Source organism: Bidens hawaiensis, unplaced genomic scaffold, assembly GCF_021521415.1.
Source record: "Bidens hawaiensis isolate Kalapana, Puna unplaced genomic scaffold, B.hawaiensis_p1.1 tig00005663_1, whole genome shotgun sequence".
Classification (NCBI taxonomy): domain Eukaryota; kingdom Viridiplantae; phylum Streptophyta; class Magnoliopsida; order Asterales; family Asteraceae; genus Bidens; species Bidens hawaiensis.
In genome coordinates, this window is record NW_027491369.1 from 912492 (window position 1) to 935409 (window position 22918).

General features: G+C 41.1%; 1 pseudogene across 1 annotated transcript; it reads left to right on the forward strand.

The window, feature by feature from the left end:
* Positions 1–780: 780 nt before the first annotated feature.
* On the forward strand, positions 781–18420 carry LOC143630397 (protein DETOXIFICATION 29-like; annotated as a pseudogene). Its single transcript, XR_013153157.1, has 8 exons — positions 781–1126; positions 15948–16489; positions 17059–17145; positions 17216–17272; positions 17350–17588; positions 17686–17804; positions 18049–18135; positions 18241–18420. The product of XR_013153157.1 is annotated as a protein DETOXIFICATION 29-like (transcript).
* The last annotated feature ends 4498 nt before the right edge of the window (positions 18421–22918 follow it).

The following is a 22918-nucleotide window of genomic DNA, read 5'->3' on the forward strand; positions in this document are numbered from 1 at the left end:
ATTTAACTCTTTATCATAATTCCTTTACAATTAAATGAAATAAAGTCGTTTATTTTTCATAGGTTACTACCTTTCGAAAGTCCTTGTCCTTTCATTTTCAATATTTATTATTATTAATGTTGCAATTAATGACAAAGTACTTTATTTTTCCAAATTATTTACTTATATTAAACGTTATATTTTGGTTTTTATGTCCTTACCATAACCGGTTATAATGTATGTGTATATTGATCTAGACGGTGATGGTTAAAGCGTGGAGGATGGGTGTTTGTGTTTGAATTTGATAGTGGCCGATTTCCACTTTTTTATTTGGGATTTTTTCTAACCTTGATTATTTATGAAATCACAATTCACTTTCCTAAGTTTGATAATTTACTTGAACCTGCACAAATAATTAACTTTAATTCTTAAATAGATTAATATCGAAACGTTTTCATAAGAATAACACAAATTTTATTCTAGTTGTTTTCATTTCTTTGCACACATCTATTACTATCGTGAATGAACCGAACTTATTTAGTTATTTTGTAATAACAAAATTATTTATAAAATACAAATTTTAATTATAGTATTCTTGAATTGTTAAAGTAGATAAGAACACACCTCGTTTACCACATAGCAAACCGAACCAATACCAAACGAGTTCCAACCGCAACAAAGGATTTTAACCCACCGTCACAATGTCACTTGTTAAAAAATAATCTGACTTTAACATGTATAGTAAACGTGAAGTACACGTCTGAGGTTGATTAAAAATCACCTCAAATGTTTGCAATTTTCTCACATGTTAACTCACCACCCACCTGAATGGAGACTGGGAAGCAACAGCCACTTCTCTCCGGTAACACATGCCACAACCACTACACAAATAACCTTAAACACTTGCCGGCTACTTTGTCCTTTAATGGTGAAGATATTCAAATAAATGGAGTTGGAGACTTTTGTAGGGAGTTTTATATAGTTTAAAAGGCTGTGGTATTTAGCCACACCGGCTATATTCACCTCCCTTTGCCGGTACACACTTGGAGCCACCACCCAACTGTTCGCCGGACAGCTTGGAACCATCGAACTTGCCGCGGTCTCCGTCGAGAACTCCATCATTGGCAGCTTCTCTTTTGCTATATTGGTATGTGTATTGTATGTTTAGGCTTATGAACTTATATTTTCTGTATAACATGCAGTATGTAATGAAGAATCAAGAAAATATCAAAAACCTCACTTCACTAAAATCTTTATATTAATAATGAAGAAACATGGATCCACTCCTCAAGTATGAATCCTGGATCCAATGAGCCCACAGGGTATAATACAATAACTACTACCACGATATGAGTAAAGCTCCCTAAAGTCCAGTGACCGGAACCTGCAAAACAAACACCGTGAGTCTCGTTACAGGAAGGACAAGAGGGGGGGGGGTCTTCCTGTAACCACCATCCGGCGTGAGAATCAGTAACGTTCGTAATGAAGAAAGTACTGAAGTACAAAGACTAAGAGTAGTCAGAATATAGGTGAGTGAATGAATACCTCATACCGTTTGACAAGGTATTTATAGCCGAAGGATGATGGAAGATGATAGGGGCAGCTGTCCTCTTCTAAAAGATCTTTGATAACCGCCTAGACACGTGTCCTCGTGTGACAGGTTGAGCTATACGTCTCATGTGCAGGAGCATAACAACCTGGACACGTGTCGCCAATTGATAGGGCGGATCACACCTTGGCCATGTGCACGGTTATAACAACCTGGCCAGGTGTCCTTTGTTCATTGGTTAGTATGTCACGTATTCCCCAAGTAAGAATCATGAGTCTTCTTCTAGAAAGTATTTGAATGGTGACAGCTGTCCTGTAGACACTGTCCTCCAGCTATTATGGGGACAGGTATCTTGTCTTGCGGACGACTTCTGAGGATGCCCGGATGCTTCCGCGCGTATTGTGAGGACGTTCCTCCTCTATCATGATATGCGGGTGATCCATGCGTCCCGCAGGTGGCTTGTAAAAGGATTCTCTGTGCCCCGCGGGTGATATTTAAGGGTATTTGGGTCTTTTTAGTACCCTACCTCTACAAGTCCCCTAAGTCCAGTGTTTCTTCCGTGTGAAATCTTTATGCGGGTGAAATTTTGGACTTAATGTATTTTGGGGATTTTTGTTTTTCGAAGTTAGGTAGAAAATATCTTCTGTTAGTATGGATAATCATAAAAAAGGACAAGTTGACCACTCGCAGGTGCGTGAACAGATGATGGAACGTTTTTGACGGATGTCACTGTACCCGACTGTACAACTTTTTCTCTTTTTCGAATTTCCCGCGTGGCGTGGCAATCACTGGTTGGGTCATGAACTTCTCTCTGTACTGTTCATATCCCATCGCATTAATTGCGATGGGTATAAATAGGGATAAACTTCTTCTTTTCGAAGTTTTATCGTTCCTTTCCTTTGATTATCCTCTTAATTTCCTTTCTTAGAAAACATTGAACCTTCTTATATTCTTTCAGCAAATCCTTTTATAATGTCGAATGTTCAAACTGAGGTTGACGAGATAGAAGTGACATGGGACTACTCGGAGTATGAAAAATTATTGGAAACGTATGGTATTCCACCCGAGTGGGAACCAGAGTTTCCATCTATCGGTTCAATAGCCAGTTTCCCACCGCCTGGGAAATGGCTTTGTATGCCAATCATTTCGTTCATGGGAATTTTCGCCTTCCTATAACGAAATTTCTCGAGAGGATTTTGACTGCTTATGGGATCCATCTATCTCAGCTACACCCGCGTGCTATGATGCGAATTCGTCATTATGAATTTGTATGTATAGCACGTGATATGGTTCCCCACATAGATCGATTCCCGGTTTCTATCGCCTTGCTAACCATAATGGCTGGTATACGTGCCAAGGATTTTCCGATCGGAGCCTTGGGAATGAGGTTGAAAGGTTGTCCGCCGACTGGCGTAACAAGTTTTTCTGGATATCCAAGGACGTGGTGCCTCTAACCATAGTTCGCCGCCCTTTGAATTCTGCTCTCCCGGAGGTAGTGACAGTTGCTCATGAGGGTCGTGAATGGTATCGCATGCCTACCATGGAGCCCTCACCTATGCATGCCTTGCCGGAAGAGGCATTGGTGTGGGCAGGCATGAGTCGTCTGTGGCCGACGGAATTCATGGAGCCAATTTTTGTAGACTTGTATGAGCGTAAGTTCCCTTGTATACTTGTTTCTTCTTTATTCTGAATCGTTGAATGATTAAGTTTTTATTTCCTCAGGTCGGAGTCCCATGTTTAACGTTCTTTTTGGGGATAGGGGTTGTGTCCGTAAGAGTTCTCGCGAGGCGGGGGACCAACCCATTCTTGACAAAACTAAATCTCAATTCCTGTTTCCGAAGAAAGTTCGGGCTGAACCTGTAATCTCAAATGCCACCTTTGAAACAGGTGCGTATATTCTAAACCCTCCTCCTCTTACTGCCATTACTTCGGACGGGATAGTTGCTATCTTATCGTCAAGTGATGACGGTGGTAACGTTTCTATGTCTTCTGCCTCCGAAGAGGAAGAGGATTTCGATACTTCTGAACCTTCCTCTGTCTCACATTTATTGGCATAATTAGAGCAAAGGAGAGTTTTCTTAGCCTCCCAGACGGGTCGTACGAACGAGAAGGCTGCGGATACTGAGGCGGGACCGTCAAAGAAAAAACGGAAAATACACCGTCCCAAGAAGCCACAGTATAGCCTTGCTGACCGTCTTGAGACTGTTGAAGGTACATATAACTTTGGTGTTACACTGTAATCTTTTTTATGAGTGTTTTAGTTAAGTACAACTTTGTTGTGTAGATCTGTTGATTTTTAGTGAAGATATATCTGAGAAGTTATCAACACCGACTTCTAAGGAAGACGCTGAGACCGAGCTGATTACTCCACCAAGTGACCCCAACGTAGAGCCTTCAACTAAAATTGTTGCGAGAGATAGGGTGCCTACCCCGCCAGCTGATACTTCGACAGAGGAAGCTAATACCCAGTCTGAACCTGATACTCGCTTTGACTATCTGTTTCAGGCTGGGGGTGGTAGTGGTGATCAGCAAGACAGTCCTACTGCTGAGGAGGAGCATATTCAGACTGACTAGCTTCCACGTCAACCTCCTCTTCAACAGTCTTCTTCCACCCCGGCTCGCCTTAAACCCTCGGGTTCCCGTTATTACGGGGATATGGGCTTGGGTGACAAACACGAGTTGTTTGTCCCTCCATGGGGCATTACCAATGGTTCTCGGTTTTCCCAACCGAGAACTTGTATGGAATTTTTTGAACATTGCGCACCCCCTGCTGAGATGGCATATCAGCGTGATCTTTCCCGCCACGACCTTCATACAAATGTTGTTTATCATCTGGCTAATGCCTTAGCCGGTAGCCAGGAGGTCTTAAGTGAGTGGTGTACTCTAGGCGGAAAGGTGGGGGAAGCTCGTCGGGCGGCCGAGGTTGCCAAGAAAGAAACTGAGGAGCAACGTATTGCTGCCCAGACTGCTAAATGGAAACAATCCGATGCGGAGATTGCTCTTAAGAGTGAACAAGATCGCAATGCTGAGGCTGTCCGTCGATGGAAGGAAGCTTGTGAAAAGCATAATTCCGTTCTTGAAGTTGCTTGAGCTAAGGCTCAGAGGGAAAGAGACGAGTTGACTCGTGTTCAAGAGGCTAATACTTCATTAGAAAATCAAGTAGCCCTTCAAGGTGTGCGAATTCACGATCTTGAAGCGGAGCTAAAGCTGCAGAAGGAGCAGGCTGAACTTAAGGATCAAAGTGCTGTTGAAATCCAGACTGCCTATGACTCTCTTCTTCAAGCTCATGAAGAAACTACCGCGGAAGCTAAAGAGTTCCGAGCGCAGGCAGAACGCGTGGAACATGACTGCCAATGGTTCCTTACTCGAGGCGTTGATGCTGTAAGTTAATCTTTATTACTTGTTGTTTCACTCGTACCTTTTGATATTGGGAACTTATGTTTTTGTCTTAACAGGTTGTTCGCCATATCAAAGGAGGTAAGGAGCTAAATGACAGCTTTGCCAATGCGATGTCTGCTTCTTCCTCACTTGGGCGTGTTGTGGGCTTTCATGAAGGGATGACGTATGCTCAGAGCAACCGCACATTCAAAGATTATCCCCTTCATGGAGTTGATGTCAAGCAAGCCCGAGTTACGCGGGTAAAAGAACATGACGACCTAGTGTTTCTGCTTCAGTAAATGCTTCCGGAGTTTGCATCCGCAGATGATGGCCTACAACTTTTGAAGACCTATCTTGGGGAAGACTCTGAGGATGATTCTTCAGAAGATACGTCTGTGAAGGCTCCGAAAGACCCGTCCGCCTCAAACCCTTAGGATAGATTTACCATTTCTATAACTTATAAATTTTTTTCTTTTCCTTCTTGTAATTTTTTGGATCATTAATGAGGAATATTTCTTTTGTTCTTTTATGACCCTTATACTGTTTTTAATATCTGTTGAGAAGATTTTTATTGAGATCTTCAACTTTTTTGAAATTTTTGAAAGTTTGGATAACTATGGTGACGTGGCGGAGAGAGAAATTTCTTGAGGGTAACTGACAAGATGTGTATGACGCCGCCGACAGTCTGTTTTCACTATCTTGAATTTCCCACCTGATGTGTCAGTCATCTGACGGTCCGCGGTTTCTCTCTCCTCTGGCACCTTATGGATCGCATTAATTGCGATGGGTATAAATATGACCTTTGTGGTTTCCACTTAATCTTTATCACTTTTAGATTTCTTTCAAACGCTCGAGATTTTCAATCTTCTCTCAGATTTCTTCCCTTTTTCTGTGATTTCTTCATCTTACTGTTATTCTGATGGCTAAAGAAAAGAAGAGTACCCCTACTATCGACGAGGTTGCCGTTTGTCTTAAAGAAGAAGACTATAATGATGTTGTCAATGTTTATGGATTGACGACGGAGTGGGAACCAGAACTTCCTGCTAGTGGTTCTATTGCTACTAGTCCGCCTTCAAAGAAAATAGCTGTATACATAGACCACTTTACAACAGGGAACTTCCGGATTCCGATTACCAAATTTGTCCAATCGGTCTTGACAACTTATAGGATTCATCTTTCCCAGATCCATCCCTTCGGGATGTTGAGGATTCGACACTTCGAATTCTGTTGCCAGACCCACGACCTTGAACCGACAGTTGGCATGTTTGCCGTTTTTTACAAGATGACCTTCCGTGATGGATGGTACAGCTTCGCGACTGTGGAGAAGAGGGTTATAGGCATGGAATGGCTCCGTAGCCTCCATGGCTGGAAACCTAAATTTTTTTGGATCCGAGAGGATGTTATTTCTTTCGCGATGCATAAACGGAAGGCGAAAGAGGCTATGCCAGTGGTTGTGGCCTCCGCCCATGAAGATCAGGCATGGTATCAAACGCTGATCTCCACACCGACTCCCATGCCCCCAATCCACGAAGGGGCAATGGTGAGTGCGAGGATGAGCCGATTGCGGCCATTTCCAACTCTGGAACCGTACTACGAGGAGACCAACAAGAGTAAGTTTGTTGTTGTCTCTGTTTTGTCATTAAGAATTTTCTAATTTGTTTTCTTGCTTTTCGTAGGTGAAGTTTCCGCCTTTAGCACTTTGTTGGATCGCAAGGGGGGAATGATGGTGCGCCGCCCAATCGATAAAAGGGATGCGTCCTTTCTTGAGCGCACCCGTTCTAATTTCGTGTTTCCCACAGCTTTCCGCCCGGAACCCAAAGTTTCCGAGGCGATGTATGCCAAAGGTGAGGCATATGTTAAAGAATGCATCCAGAAAGGTGAGGGCGCTTTGAAACTCAAACCTATGACTGCTATTAGTTCCAGCAGAGTGATTGTGCTCTTCTCGTCTAGCGAGGAGTCGTCACTGTCTGGAGAAATATGCTAGATTGATGTTAACAAAATTATGGGCTCAACTGCAGGTCTCACCCCTCAACGAGCCGCGACTATTCAATCAACGGGCCCAGATGATGCTGACACCACTGCAGAAGTCGAGGGTCCAGGACCTGATGATATTACTGTTGACGGTAAACGCCCGGCCGTTTATGCGGGCGCCTCCAAGGCGGCGGGCAAGCGGAAACTTCATCCTGTAAATGATGTTCCCAAGAAGAAGAAGTCAAAAAAGACCAAACCTTCCGCCTTGGAAGCACGATTGGAACAACTTGATGCGGAGGACCCTTCGCTGGGTATGCAAAGTTCCTACTTCCCTTTTCTCTTTGTTTATTGTGATGTTAAATCATTGTTAGTGTTTTTCAGTGAACCTGGATAATCTTTCCGAGGGTATTTCCGGATTGAAAAGTTCACCTCTTCGTCCGCCACCGCCGCCTCCTAATATTGCTGAGGACCCGGTTGTTGTGACGGACGACTCTCCATTGAAGAATAAGGAGGCGAACACCGCTGTTCACGCCAAGGTGTCACCTTCGTACAATGTACACCAATTCAGGGGATCAAGGGGGCATAAGCACGTTCCCCTATTCTTCCCGAACCTCTCCTACTCCTGAGGAGGAGGACCCCACCCCTCATCAACCTAACTGGTCCTTACGTCGGGATTCGACATTCCGTAACGTGGACACATGTTTTGAATTTCTGGGGGAGTGTCTCCCGCACGGTGAAAAGGAGAGGCGTCGTCTTAGTGTTCGCCAAGAGTTGCTGAACTCTTATTCTTACTATTTGGCGAACACTATTTCCACCACCCATGAAATAACCAGGGACTGGTTGATGATGAATAAGCAATGGGACGAGCTAGCGGCCTCCGCTTCCGATGCCAAAGAAGAAGCCCTTAAAGCCATGAGTGAAGCTAGGATGCCGGCCGGGCCCTGAAGGCGGAAGAAACTGCTCGGTCTGTTTCCGAGGAAGCCAAGGTCACTCTCCAGAAACAACTGGATGAACAGTCTAAGATGATGGCTGAACAAGCCAAGTTGTTGGAGACCCTTCGGGCTGAGTCAGCGGCCAAAGACAAGCGTTTGGCGGACCTTAATGCCAGAAACCGTGATCAAGCCTTAGAATGTGCCAAACACAAAATGGAACTTATTTAGGCCAAGGCAGATCAAAAATGGCTGTTGGCGGAGGCTATTCCTAAGGTATGTGTCTCATTCTTATCATAAATATTCCCAGTATTTTTAGAGTTACTTATGTGTAACTGTCTTATCAGGTCATTGCCGATGTACGGGCTAGTGACGAACTTGGGAATTGTGTTGCTATCCTCCTCAAAGCTTCGAAGCAAGCTGGTCGCCAACTGGGCTTTAAAGAAGGTTATCAGTTTGGTTCCACTTCCAAGCTTCCTGAGGAGTACGTTTTGGCTGGTCAGGATACTGTTGCCATCCTTAAACAGAAATCAAAGGACTTTGATTCTTTGAAATTTCCTTTGGCGGACCAGATATCCGAACTTGCTGACGAGGAGGATAGCATTCAGCGACTAAAGACTCTTCTTGAACTTGATAGAAGTAACGAAGAAGAAGAAGAAGACCATGCTGAAGATGTTGGAGGTAACGATGCGGAACACGAAGATGTCGCGCCATAGATAGAATTTTCTTTTTTCTTGTAACTTGATCTTTTGTTGTAATCCCATTTGTGTATATAAAGAAATTTTAATTTTGCATCCGTTACACTTTGTTTATTTTGTCATAATATAAGTGTTTAGTAGGATCTTCTTTGTATGCCAATAAAGGATTACGTAATAATACAAGTCTCAAATGACTGAAATGAAAATTTTCATAACTAGGGCATACGCCAACTTACAAGAAATGAAATTACAAATGTTGTGAACTTCTAGTTTGGCGCGCAGGCCAAAAGATAAACATACTAAATGTAGCATTTCCTCAGTTGGGCCCCATTCCAAGTTCTAGGGACCACTGTCCCGTCCAACCTTTCTAGTTTATAGGCACCTTTAAACAGAACTTTCAGGATTCTATAAGGTCCTTCCCATGTAGGGGCCAACTTGCTCGGAGGCTCTTGCCCTGAGGCTTCGTTACTACGGAAGACATAGTCTCCCGCATCGAATTCACATCTTTGAACCCGTGAGTCATAATACTTTTGCAACTGTCGTTTGTAATTATGTTCGCGGATCGATGCCATTTCCCTCCTTTCCTCGAGGAGGTCGAGGTTCATCCGGAGCTCATGATCATTATCTTTAATCATAAGGACTCGGGCGGATGGGATACCAATCTCGGTGGGAATCATGGCCTCTGTGCCATATGTTAAACTGAAGGGGGTTTCGGAATTGCTGGAATTCCTTTGAGTGCGGAAAGCCCATAGTACATGGGGCAATTCGTCCACCCATCCTGTTCGTTTTGTTCCCAGCCTCATTTTGATTCCTTCTTTGATCGTCCGATTAGTTCTTTCGACTTGACCATTCGCTTGCGGGTGGGCTACAGAGGTGAAGATTTGAGAAATGTGTAACTCTTTTAACCATTCTTGCAACCCACTGTCCGCGAATTGTGTTCTGTTATCGCTAACGAGTTCCAGAGGAAGGCCAAACCGGCATATTATGAATTCCCACAGGAATTTCTTAACGCTTGCTGCTGTTATGGAAGCAACCGGTTTAGCTTCTACCCACTTCGTGAAGTAGTCGATGGCTACTATCAGGAATTTGATACGTCCGGGGGCCTCAGGGAAAGGTCCCATTATGTCAATTGCCCATTTCTGGAACGGCCAAGCTGCGGTGACTGGAACTAACTCATTCTTTGGTCGTAGCGTGTTAGGAGCATGAAGCTGGCAGGAATCGCACTTTCTGATTTCATTTACAGCATCCATGTGCATCCCCGACCAGTAATACCCAGCATTCATTATCTTTGCTACAACCATCCGCGGAACCGCGTGAAGACCACAGATGCCTTCATGAACCTCTCTGATTAAGTAATTCGCGTCCTCGGCATCCACACATCGAAGTAGTGGTCCGAGGAAAGAACGTCGGTACAAAATACCATCAAGAATCTGATAGTTTAAGGCTTTGTGCTTTATCTTCTGGGCCGCTGCTTTTCCTTCCAGAAGTGCTCCAGATGACAAGTATGCCATAATGGGTGTCATCTAGGATTATATTCCTGTTTGGATCACTAAAACCTGATGTTGCGGAACAGACGGGCGATCTAATACTTCAATGCGGATGTCCTTGGAGAAATGTTCGAAGTTCGTTGAAGCCAATTTACTGAGAGCATCCGCTGATTTGTTTTCACTTCTCTTTATATGAATGACTTTGCAAGAAGAGAACTGCAACATCAAATCCTTTGTCTGTACATATGAAGCCATGATATCGTTTTTTGCTTCGTATGTACCATTGATATGTCCCGCAATCAACATGGAATCCACTTGGGCTTCTAAATGTTTAACCCCGAGCTTTTTGGCTATCCGCAAGCCTGCCAAGAAAGCTTCATATTCTGCCTCGTTGTTGGTACTTTTGAAGTCCAGCTTTATGGCATATGTAAACTCATGACCTTCGGGATTGACCAGCCTGAGGCCTGCGCCACATCCCTCGTTGCTTGAAGCTCCATCCGTGAATAAGGACCAATTTTGTCCTAATTCCGGAGGTGCTTGGGGTTGTTGCTCGATTAAACATTCTTTTTCTTTGTGATGCGGAACTTCTGTCACGAAGTCCACCAACACAAACCCTTTGATTGCTGGCCTAGGTTTGTATTCTATTGCATGTTCACCTAGTTCGATGGTCCATTTGGCCAGTCGGCCAGATAATTCGGGCTTACTGAGAACATTTTTGAGTTTGTTTTCGGTTAAAACATTGATGGAGTGCCCTTGAAAGTACAGGCGGAGGCGTCGGGCAGCATAGACCAGTGCTAAAACAAGTTTTTCAAGCAAACGTTCTGCTAACGTAGTAGATCGGTGTTTGAATATTCTTTCGATCTGTTAGGAGGACGGCCCCAATGGCAATGTCTGATGCTGATAGGTATAATGTTAAAGGTTCCCCCGCACAGGGTGCTGTTAATGTGGGCAGCTCCATCAAACATTTTTTAACTTCCAAAAAATCTTGTTCAGCTTCCACAATCCAATTGAAATGTGCTTTCTTAAGGCAATTTCTTAGTGTTGAGATAAATGGGTGAGATTTGGCTGCATGGTTTGCCAAGAATCGATTCAAAGCAACCAAACGCCCATTGAGTGTCTGAACTTCCTTGAGGGAGGATGGGGAAGGCATGCGGGCTATGGCTTGAACTTTATCTGGATTAGCTTTGAAGCCCTCGTCCGTGACAATCACTCCCAGAAATTTTCCTTCTTCCATTCCAAGTGAACACTTGGTTGGATTCAACTTCATGTTGATACTCTTCAAAGTATCGAATGTTTCTTCGATATCTCTCAACATTTGATCTTCTTCAACACTTTTGATTACGAGATCATCCATATACACCTCTAGATTTCGACCAATTTGACTCTTGAATGCTATGTCCATCAATCGTTGATACGTGGCTCCCGCATTTTTCAGTCCGAAAGGCATCATTTTGTAACAAAAGGTGCCTTGATCGGTGCGAAATGCTGTTTTGTCCTCATCGCCCGCTGCCATGCGGATCTGATGGTAGCCTTTGTAGGCATCCAGGAAACACTTAAATTTGAATGGTGCTACAGCATCAACCTTGAGGTCTATCTCGGGGTAAAGGATAACAATCCTTGGGACATGCTTTATTTAAGTCCTTGAAATCGATACACATCCGCCATGCCCCATTGCTTTTGGGGACGATAACTGGGTTGGCGACCCAAGTTTGGTAACGGATTGGACGAATGATCCCTGCCTGCAAGAGGTCCTGAACTTGTTCATTCATTGCTTTCGATTGTTCTGGACCCATCTTGCGTTGTTTTTGAACAATTGGCGTTAACAACGGGTTTACCCTTAGTTTGTGTTCCGCAATGTTTCGTGGGACACCCGTCATGTCCGCAGGTTGCCATGCGAAAACATCGACATTCTTTGATAATAACTGTTTCAAGAAAGTCCGCACTATCTCAGAGATAGCAGGTCCAATTGTTACAGTTTGATCAGGGAAATCTTTGTTCAAGACCCACTTTTCCGATTCAGTTCTCAAAGTTTGTTTTTGGATCTTGTTGGGCTTTGAGCTCTCGGTTGCAAAGCAGTGCCTATTAACATGAATTATTGCGATGCCAGTACAAGTTGGGACTCTCACTGCACCGTGTGCCGTGGACGGATGAGCATTGAAATCACCAATTGCTTCTCGCCCAAGGATAATGTCATGTCTTGATGTTGCCGGCAAAACCAGAAATTCGACCTCCTCGGTCCTCGAATGAATTCCGTCGCTCAGGGTGACTGGAAATGAAATTACACCCCGCGGATGCATTATTTCTCCTCCGAATCCCGACACTGGAGCGTGGATGGGTTTCAATCTTTCTTTATCTTCTTCGTCAAGCCGATCAAAGCATTGTTCATACATGATATCTGATGTGCTGCCGGTGTCGAAGAAGACGTAATGAGAACGATAGTGTCCGAAGAGAGCAGTGATGATCAGGGGGTTCTTATTGTTCGGGCCTCCTTTAATTCGAGGGAAGATCATTGGTTCATTCTTACACTCTTCATCATCAGATTCTTTTCTCTTATTCCGTGTATGGAACTCTCCTTGTATCATATGAACATTCAAATCTTTAATTTGTTTCTTAATCGGGCCTTGGATGTCCCGAACATGTGTTTTTCCATTGTCCGGTTTTCCATTTTTTACCAAGTGTTTGAGCTTTCCAGATTTCACAGCCGTCTCAATTTCATTTTTCAATGTTCTACATTCATCCGTATTATGACCAATGTCGTCATGATACGAACAGTGCTTAGTAGCATCCAAGAATGATCTTCTTGTTAATGGCTGTGGCTTTCTAAATTTTATATTCTCTGTGGTGAGAATTTCAGCGGGAGTCTTTGAAAGAGGAGTCCAATTGTTGGGACCTCGGTTTACAGGTCCCGCTTTGTTCTTGTTGCCTATGAGGGATCTTGCATCAAACGGTTTTGATGCTTCCGCACTTGGCTGAAGCCTTGACCATATAGGGCCTCTCACCTGTCTATTAGGTCTCGGATTCTGGAACTCAACTTTAAATTTTTGTTTCGTGTTACCATTTCTCAATGTTTTCTCAGTGTTAGAATACACCTTTGCCGCAGCCATCAGGTCGTCCCACTCTTTTGGCATTCCATCTCTGCCCGTAAGCGTGCGGACTAAATCATCACATTTGACATTTTTGCGGAAGGCACCACGAAGCATGTCTTTACTGATTCCACCGATGTTCAAACTTTCGTCATTGAACCTAGTGATAAAATCTTCTATAGGCTCGTTATCGTGGCGGACAACATCCAAAATGTCTGATTGGTCTCGCGTATGTTTTTTCTGTTGACTGAAGTGTTGGGAAAATTTTTTCACCAGATCGTCCCAACTAGAAATTTCACCATTAGGTAACTTTTCAAACCATTCTCTTGCTGCCCCTGTTAGTGTCAATGCGAACATGTGACACCAATAAGGCAGCGTCCAACCACTAACACCACCTACCGCAATAAAGTTCTGGAGATGATCACTTGGATCAGTCATACCATTATACTTACCCACCGATGTAGGTATCTTAGCATTAACGGGAAAGGGTGTTGTGGCAATACTTTCTATGAACTTTGATTTTTCAGCGAAGGCCGCGGGGCGGTATGGTTTAGTAAAGTCTCGTTCCGTATTGCTATGGTATTCGGTATGGCGGACTATGTCATGCGGACGGCTGCTTTTTGCCTGAGAACTCATCCTACTGTCTCCGGTATACATACTGTAATCTCCCGGGTGGTAGGATAAATCGTAACTGTCAAACTCATCTAAATAAGATGGCATCAGCATATTTATGCGAGGACGAGGACGTAGCCTCGGAAGTTCGCCAAACTCTAGCTCCGTCTGTTGACTGTAACGGGTTTGACTTCCTCGCACTGTTGGTGGAGGAGAAGGAGATCCCCTAGGGGATTCCTCATAATCCAAAGTGCGAGCGTTAAGTTGCTCGTTACGTTTTCTACGCTCGTATTCAGCCACCAAACTTTGTTGTTGCACATGGAGCCACTCATCAGGAGTCAAGGCTCCTCTGGATCTGGAATTACGTCTATGAGATCTCGCCACATCAGAGTCACATGAATCATTTTCTAGATCCAACACTGACCGCTTTCGGCGAGTTTCTTCCGTAATCCGTCTGAGATTACCCAAATTAGAACCTTCCGGTGCCGAGGCCCGTCCCATATCGGGGGGGGGGGGGGGGTACCGGTTGGTGCTGTGACGTTCTCTAGGGTAAAACCCCCAGGTGTTACGTCAATGTTCCGTGACCCTGGAGCTGTGAGTCGCTCAAGAGTACGGCCACTTGGAGTCGTGATACGTGAAAAAACACTAAGACCCGGAGGTGCTTCTTTGTTAGTTACACGTGACTCAGTTGCAGGGGTTCCCGTCGGCCCTTTAGGAAGTTTGCTCATATCAAACGAACCAAAAAACCAACAAAACTTATTGCTGTTCTAACACAAATCACGGATGGCGCCAATGAAGAAACACGGATCCACTCCCCAAGTATGGGTCCTGGATCCAATGAGTCCACAGGGTATAATACGATAACTACTACCACGATATGAGTAAAGCTCCCTAAAGTCCAGTGACCGGAACCTGCAAAACAAACACCGTGAGTCTCGTTACAGGAAGGACAAGAGGGGGGGGGGGTCTTCTTGTAACCACCCTCCGGCGTGAGAATCAGTAACGTTCGTAATGAAGAAAGTACTGAAGTACAAAGACTAAGAGTAGTCAGAATATAGGTGAGTGAATGAATACCTCATACCGTTTGACAAGGTATTTATAGCCGAAGGATGATGGAAGATGATAGGGGCAGCTGTCCTCTTCTAAAAGATCTTTGATAACCGCCTAGACACGTGTCCTCGTGTGACAGGTTGAGCTATACGTCTCATGTGCAGGAGCATAACAACCTGGACACGTGTCGCCAATTGATAGGGCGGATCACACCTTGGCCATGTGCACGGTTATAACAACCTGGCCAGGTGTCCTTTGTTCATTGGTTAGTATGTCACGTATTCCCCAAGTAAGAATCATGAGCCTTCTTCTAGAAAGTATTTGAATGGTGACAGCTGTCCTCCAGCTATTATGGGGACATGTATCTTGTCTTGCGGACGACTTCTGAGGATGCCCGGATGCTTCCGCGCGTATTGTGAGGATGTTCCTCCTCTATCATGATATGCGGGTGATCCATGTGTCCCGCGGGTGGCTTGTAAAAGGATTCTCTGTGCTCCGCAGGTGATATTTAAGGGTATTTGGGTTTTTTTAGTACACTACCTCTACAAATAATAAATAAAATTTTGATAAAAACAATAATAACTATATGTATAACTTTTTTGTGTCGAAATTGAAAAAATAAATAAATAAGTGTTGGTGGGTAAATTAATAAAGATGGAGACTTGTATCTTGTATGTGTGAAGTTTTGTAAAAAATAAGTAAAGTTTAAATAAAGGCAGAGACTCGGATGAGAATCCTTAAAAACAGTAACAACATATTTTAATAGGCTTATCAAATATATGTAAAATAAATATGTCAAAAAAAATTATGTAGAATGCAAGATAAAAAAAAGTAAAAAAAAAAAATCCCATTTCATTGAGTAATTCATGTCAATGGTAATATAGTCAGTGATTCAAACTTCACTATTATCAATTTATACGGGAGATATGAGGGATGATCATGGCTTGTCAGGGTTCGAGTCCTGATCTCACCCAGTTTTACCGGCTCCTCGCTGTCGTGCCATTTGGCGGGTATAGGAGTCGGGTTTTATCTGGGGAATCCCTCGATAGGTGGACCGCTATGGGCTCCGTTCGTCTGGACTCGTGGCCGGCTCGGGCTACCATTAGCCAGTAGGGGCCGCGTACGAAGTACCCAGCGTTACTTCATTGGTCGCTAAAAAAAATCATATCAATATAATTTATAGTAATATTTATTTTGGCATGCATGCATAGTTCGGAATGGGAAGTGCTTTAGAGACACTATGTGGCCAAGCCTACGGTGCTGGCAAGATCAAACTGCTCGGCATCTACCTCCAAAGATCATGGATCCTTCTCAACTCCGCAGCAATGATCCTCATGTTCACCTTCATATTCGGGGTATCCGTCCTCCGCCTGCTCGGTCAGACGACCACAATAGCCACAGCAGCTGGAACTTTCGCTGTTCGGATGATACCGCAGTTATTCGCTTACGCAACCGTCATCCCAATAGCTAAATTTTTACAAGCACAAAGTAGCATTATGCCTATGGCGTTCATTGCGGCTGTGGCAGCTGTGAGCCATATGGTTTTGAGCTGGGTGACTATGAAGAAGCTTGGGTGGGGGCATGATGGTGCGGCTGTGGTGCTTAATGGGTCGTGGTGGTTCATAACGTTAGCTCAGTTGATGTATGTTTTGTGGGGCTCGTGTGGACTGGCGTGGTCTGGTTTTTCGTGGAAGGCGTTTAGTAATCTTAAGGGGTTTGTTCGTGTTTCGTTTACCTCGGCGGTAATGTTTTGGTAAGCCTCCGTTTAACGACGTCTTTCTTTTCGTATGACATTTAATTCCACGCCATTTCAAAGGCCGTACGGCCGTTTTAATCATAAATGTTCAAAGTTGGCTGTCTAAGGTCAAAATGGTGTTTTGATGAAGGTTGGACGGCCGTTCTGACCAATAAATTTCATAACTTTGACCTTTTTTCTTTTTCTTTTTGTCAAGAGGTCGTATGAGTGTTTTGTGGACGGTCATTTGATGGTTTAACGATCGCATGACTCTACAAATAAATTTAATTTTTTTAAACTTATTAGCTATATGACTTGTATATTTATTTTAATCTTTGTCTCAATTTCAAAGTTTGGGTATATATGTGTGTTTATAATTTTATATTTAGGTATTTCAATTGTATAAACTGAATAGCTTTAAAAATGTTATTTTACTTTAAATGATTTATATTGTGTTTTAAGGATTTTAGACGTTTAATTACATTTCTGAAATAATATTATCTACCTATAGTTGATTATCTTGTTATGAAATAAGATTATCTCGCTATATTAGTTCTCCATAACACAATGACAATGGTGTTTCGTAGCTTAGGATCTTGGTACATGTTGGCGCTGGTTCTCTTCGCTGGTTACTTGGAAAATCCTGAAACCTCGGTCGATGCATTATCGGTGTGGTGAGATCATATCTTCATATATGGTCCTTTAGAAACTAGCCTATGTTTAACAATTGATCTCACATTGCAGTGTCAACATATTAGGATGGGTTGGCACAGTTGCCTTGGGACTAAATGTAGCCGTAAGGTTCGCACCTATATATAACCTTGCCCGATAAAACAATCACTCATTCCAAATATATAACATTTTTGTGTATGTTATAGTGTAAGGGTGTCAAATGAACTTGGATACGGAAGACCAAGAACCGCACGATTGGCAGTGATAGTGGTGGTTTTTACTTCCCTACTACTTGGACTGTTTTCCTCCACGGTACTTCTAGTGTACAAGAAACAATACCCAATATATTTTACAAGCAGTCAAGAAGTAATACGACTCGTGGAAGAGCTCACATTGTTGCTAGGAGTTAGTACTATTGGCAATAGTATGCAGTCTGTTCTTTCCGGTAAATTAGTCACCCAAAATCTCGATCATATCTTTATTGTACGTGGTGTCATTGATATAATTTTGGTAGATGTTAAATTTGGAGATATATGTTTCAGGGGTGGCCATTGGAGCAGGTTGGCAGACCACGGTTGCTTACATGAACATGGCGTCGTATTTCATTGTTGGCATACCGTTGGGTCTCTTGCTCGGGTTTAAGTTCAATATGGGTGTCAAGGTTAGATCTTATTTGCGAATATAGATCATAAAAATTAGGGCAAATGTTGTGATATATATGACCACATTTAATTACTTTTAAGTAAGAGGTTTAACCTATTCGGTTAGACCTCTTAAAAGGTTCGAGTCACTCAGGTGGAATAATAGTAAAACTAGGTTACTATTTGCCCTAAAACCTAGTGCAAATGAAGTGATTTCTGCCTTTCTGGTTGTACTAATGTTGAAACTTTGTCTACGAAACATAGGGAATATGGTTCGGAATGGTTGTGGGAACAAGTATGCAATGCTGTTTGTTGCTTATGATGGTTGTGCGAACAAATTGGAACGATGAGGTACAAATTACAAACTGAAGTTTGTTTCTTCATATATATTGTGTGCTAGTGTAAACGGAATATATCCTAATGACATGAACAACTCTTGATCGCTTTGGACTTCAGGCGAACATTGCCGGAGACCGAATTAAAAATTGGGCCGGTGACACTCGAGGGAAAGTGGATGAAGAAAAAGAACAATTTTGCAAACCGCTGGTTGAATGATATTTGTGTTAATGACATGAACAACTTTAGTGTTCGATGTATATATAGAAAGTTGTTACTTACTGCTAGTCTGGTCAAAGTTTGATAATTGAAGATGTTTACATAGTTAATTTGTTGATGTAATATCTATGTTTCATCAGTAGAAATAAATAAAATTTTATCCTAAAAAAAAAAAAAAAAAAAAAAAAAAAAAAAAAAAATTGTTTTTCAAAAATGTAACATCTCGTGTATAATACTTTAATAGCATATACAAATATACAATGGGCATGAAATCTGAAGTAAAGAGAGCGGGAATGCGGGATTAATGCATTAAAGTGGAATGGGCTTGAGCATGGGCTTATTTTTTTTTCCTATCAGGCTCAAGTGCTTAACTCTAAAAAGCTTATGTTTGTAAAAGAACTGAGTGTACATGAATGGGATTTGTTTGTGTTTATTTGTTTAACTTTAACTGAACAAATAGAAATAAACGAGTATTTTTTTGTTCGTGTTAGTATGTATATTTTTATGTTAGCGTGATAATATTCTAAACAAAGATAAACCAGTTAAAAAAGCAACCATTGGAAATTTTGAATATCCATGTTAAAAGTCTAAATTCCATATTCAACATAAGCTTCAATGATATGATATCCAACATTAATACGTTTATTAACAGCAATGTTCAAAGTAAAGTTTACATAAATTGGGTTGTAAATTTGAAAATCTGGCTGGTTCAAAAATTTAAGAGGGCTGATAAGTTACAATTCTAAAATATGCAAATAAATTTGGTTCTAAATTTCTATTGCTAGTAAGTTCGAATGATAATGTACAGAAACGGACATATATACATCAATGAAACATGTATTTATATCTGTCCATTTAATCAAATAAACAAAAAAGTAGTTTCTAAAACGCTCATTTATTAATAATAAGCGAACATAAACAAACTTTATAGTTATATGAATTAGAATATTTGGACAAAAGTTCAAGAATACTATTTTTCTAGATTTTGTTTTGCTAGTTAAATTTGAGTGAACTTGTAAACGTATACATGTACAAAATGAATGAACATAAAAAAGGAATATGAATAAAATATAAACGTACATGAAGTAGTAAAAAATATGCTACTATTCTTGCATTTAATCAAATAAGAAAAAATGTTATGAATCACCGAAAATATTATTTGTATGACAATAATTATATGAGTTCACCGACAATCATTTTGTATGACACTAATTATATAGTTTTTGTCCCCCCTAAATAGTGTTTCTAAATAATGTTTTGACATTATAAATATGATCTATCTATAACGAGTAAATGTATCCAGTAGAATTAACAATTCACACATCTCTTTACTCTCTTGTTTCTTAGTTATAATAAAGTTCAATTATTACTTCAATAATCTAGTTATAATTAGAGCTAATATTATAACACGTTATCAGCACGAGCGGCTTATACCCTAATCAAGAAAGCCAGAAAGGTAATAGGCACAAAGGTATCCACATAAGCATCATAAACACTTCTTTAATTATGTACATTGGAAATATATATATGCATATACATATACTAAGTAATAGCAATAATGTGTATAAACATTGTTATTAAAATTTGATAACTATTCTAACTTTTATTTATATATGCACACTAATATTTCATTTAGAAGTTAGATTTATTTACACTAACAATTTTATTCTTATTATTATGCATACTAATTATATATTTTATAAAATAAACTTTATTTAATATCTTATTTATTATTTTACTTTAAAATAATTAATATTATATATACACACACACAAACGGTAATGTTACCGTTATAAAACGGTAATATAACCGTTGTAAAACGGTTATAAATTTTCAACTATAAATAACCAATTATCAATCTCAAATCTTTCACAAATACAAAAACTTTCTTCTCGGGAATACTCAAGATAATATATGGAAAGATGATTCATCCAGTTTTAATATTAACTACTATAATGCTGATAATCTTATTGTTCTTAATTTGTAATCTCCTACCTAGAGATTTTAATCTTTTCTTTTTTCTTTATTGATGTGTTGTAAAACACACTTACTTTCCTTATGATTTTATCATGGTTTTTATGCTTAATTGTTTATTTTATGAAAGTATTGGGGGTTAAGTGCAATAATTTACAAAGTTTAAATGTTAATTGTAGGTTTATGAAAGATGGTGAAAAAAGAGTTAAGTTGGAAGACTCTAGGGGGCTTTTTGGTCAAGTTTTAAAACTACAACTCAAGGCCCGACCCAAGCCCACAAGTTAGAAGCCTTACATGATATTATATTAAGTTAATTAACTTAATTTTATGCCACAATCCAGCCATAAAAACCGAAATCAAAGAACCCTAACTCCTACTACCTAGTCCGATCAGCAGCAAGAGGAAAAAGAAAGAAAATTTTGTGGTGGCTAGGTGGCGGCTAGGGAAGGAGAAAAGAAGGCTTGGGTGACTTGGGACAGCAGCTATACTCGTTTTTCATCATTTATATCAGCCATATACTCTAAGTAAAACTCTCATAAACTTTACTTTTTGTTCAAGAATCCTAACTAGTTGAATTGATCTTTTTCTATGGATTGTTTTGCAAGTAATTGATTGTTTGACTTTGATTTAGTTATTCTTGGATTTTGAATGAGTTTGATTATGTTTATGTTGATGTTTATGATGATTTACTTGAATGTTAATGGCTAATGAGTAGCTAATCTTGTTTGTTCTACCTAGGTTTGATGAATATTGTTAGGTTTTGACTAGTAATATGGATTGTTAATGATCATGGCTTAAATTGTTAATGTAAAGTTTGATTTAACAGTAAATTAGATTGTGTTTAGTGGCTGTGTTTTGTTTGATTATACCTAATAACCTCGTGCTTTAATTAATTGAATCGGTTTTGATTAGTTGTTGCATGTTTAAGGCTCTTTACTTTGTGTTTAGGGTTTATTTGCGGGAAGTACAACCGTAGGGATAAGTGGGTAAATTAATTAGATAAAATCAGTTGTGAAACACCTTCTTAGAGACCGAGAGGTGATAATAAGTAAACTCGTCTCATTACTGTTACTTGTTAGAATTAAGATCGCGTGAGAGCGGGTTTTGTTCTTGTCGGGTTTAGATGTTTGAGCGATTAGTTGGTCTAGTTTAAGTTAAGTTGAACTGTTCCTCTATCCTTGGTTGCGTAGTATTCGTTTCCATTAGACTAGTGTGTCGGTGAGACCGAGAGGTGAGTCGGCATTAGAACACGTTAATAATTTGTTTTCCTGGTTTGTTCTTAAAATCAACTAAAATAAGTTAGAGTTTGTTAGTGAGACCGAGAGGTGATCTGACCTTCTTGAGCGAACCTTAGTTGTGTCATCCTTTAGGACCGGTGTCGTGAGAGTTTTCAATCCATTGTCTTGTCATCTCCTTCAATATGATTCTTACCTAGGTAGACGTTTTTATCACTGCAGTCAAAGTTTCCGAAGTTTTGTCAAAAGTTTTCATTTAGTTAAGTTAAGTAGTTAAATCAAATAAAAAAAATCAATTAAATATTTTGGTGAGTCTTGGTTAGAGTTTAGTGATTATAAACGTTTTCATGTGTCTTCGAGTTCGATATCCGGACTTTCCTCATCTGTGCTATACGCGACCGGTACACTTGCCGTTTGTGTGAACTATGATAGATTGTTTGGTTTTTAAAGCTTAGTTGTGACTTGTGTTTTATTTATATATATTTTCGCACATCAAGTTTTTTGGCGCCGTTGCCGGGGACACGGTTTGAGGCGTATTAAGAACGACTCGAGTTAGGACTTGCCTTGTTTACTACTTGTCTTTCTTATTTGTTTTGTTTGTTAGTTTAAAATAGTTTAGCTAATTATAGTTTCTTTTATTTATTTTAATAGTTGTATGCGACGTACTCGATCTCTAGGACCACCAGAAATTGAAGGATTTCCCGAACCAGAGAGAGCTTTTTGAGAGACTTCGTACAAAACCGTCTTCCAGTTCATCTACATCCGTCGGTAATACGTTCTCTTCTCCTACTCTTTCTGAACCCGTCATTAGGGATAGGACTATGGGCGACGCGAATCCACCACTGAGGAGGACAGTTGCAGACCGGGCCCGTCCGGTCCATGCTGGCGCGAGATCCAGCATTGCTCCACCAGCTATAGGAGTTCAAACGACTTGGCAGATTACATCTAATGTTCTGAACACGATTGCTCATTCTGCTCAATTTCACGGGTTACTCCATGAGAACCCACATGCTCATATCACTCGCATCACACAAATTTGCGACACGTTTCATCTTGTCGGCGTATCCGAAGATGCCATCAAACTCCGAATCTTTCCGTTCTCACTCATTGATCATGCGAGTCTGTGGCTTGAGTCCCTCCCACAGGGATCCATTGCTACTTGGGCTGCCATGCAGACCCAATTTCTTGAAAAATACGATTCTCCGGATAAGGCCGCTCGTTTGCGTAACCAAATTCATTCTTTCCAGATGGAAGACACCGAGAGCTTCTACGAGGCGTGGGAAAGGTTCAAAAATCTACTTGCGTTATGTCCAAGCCACGGCCTACAAGACTGGGTGGTTGTTGAGAAGTTTTACAATGGAGTGACGTAC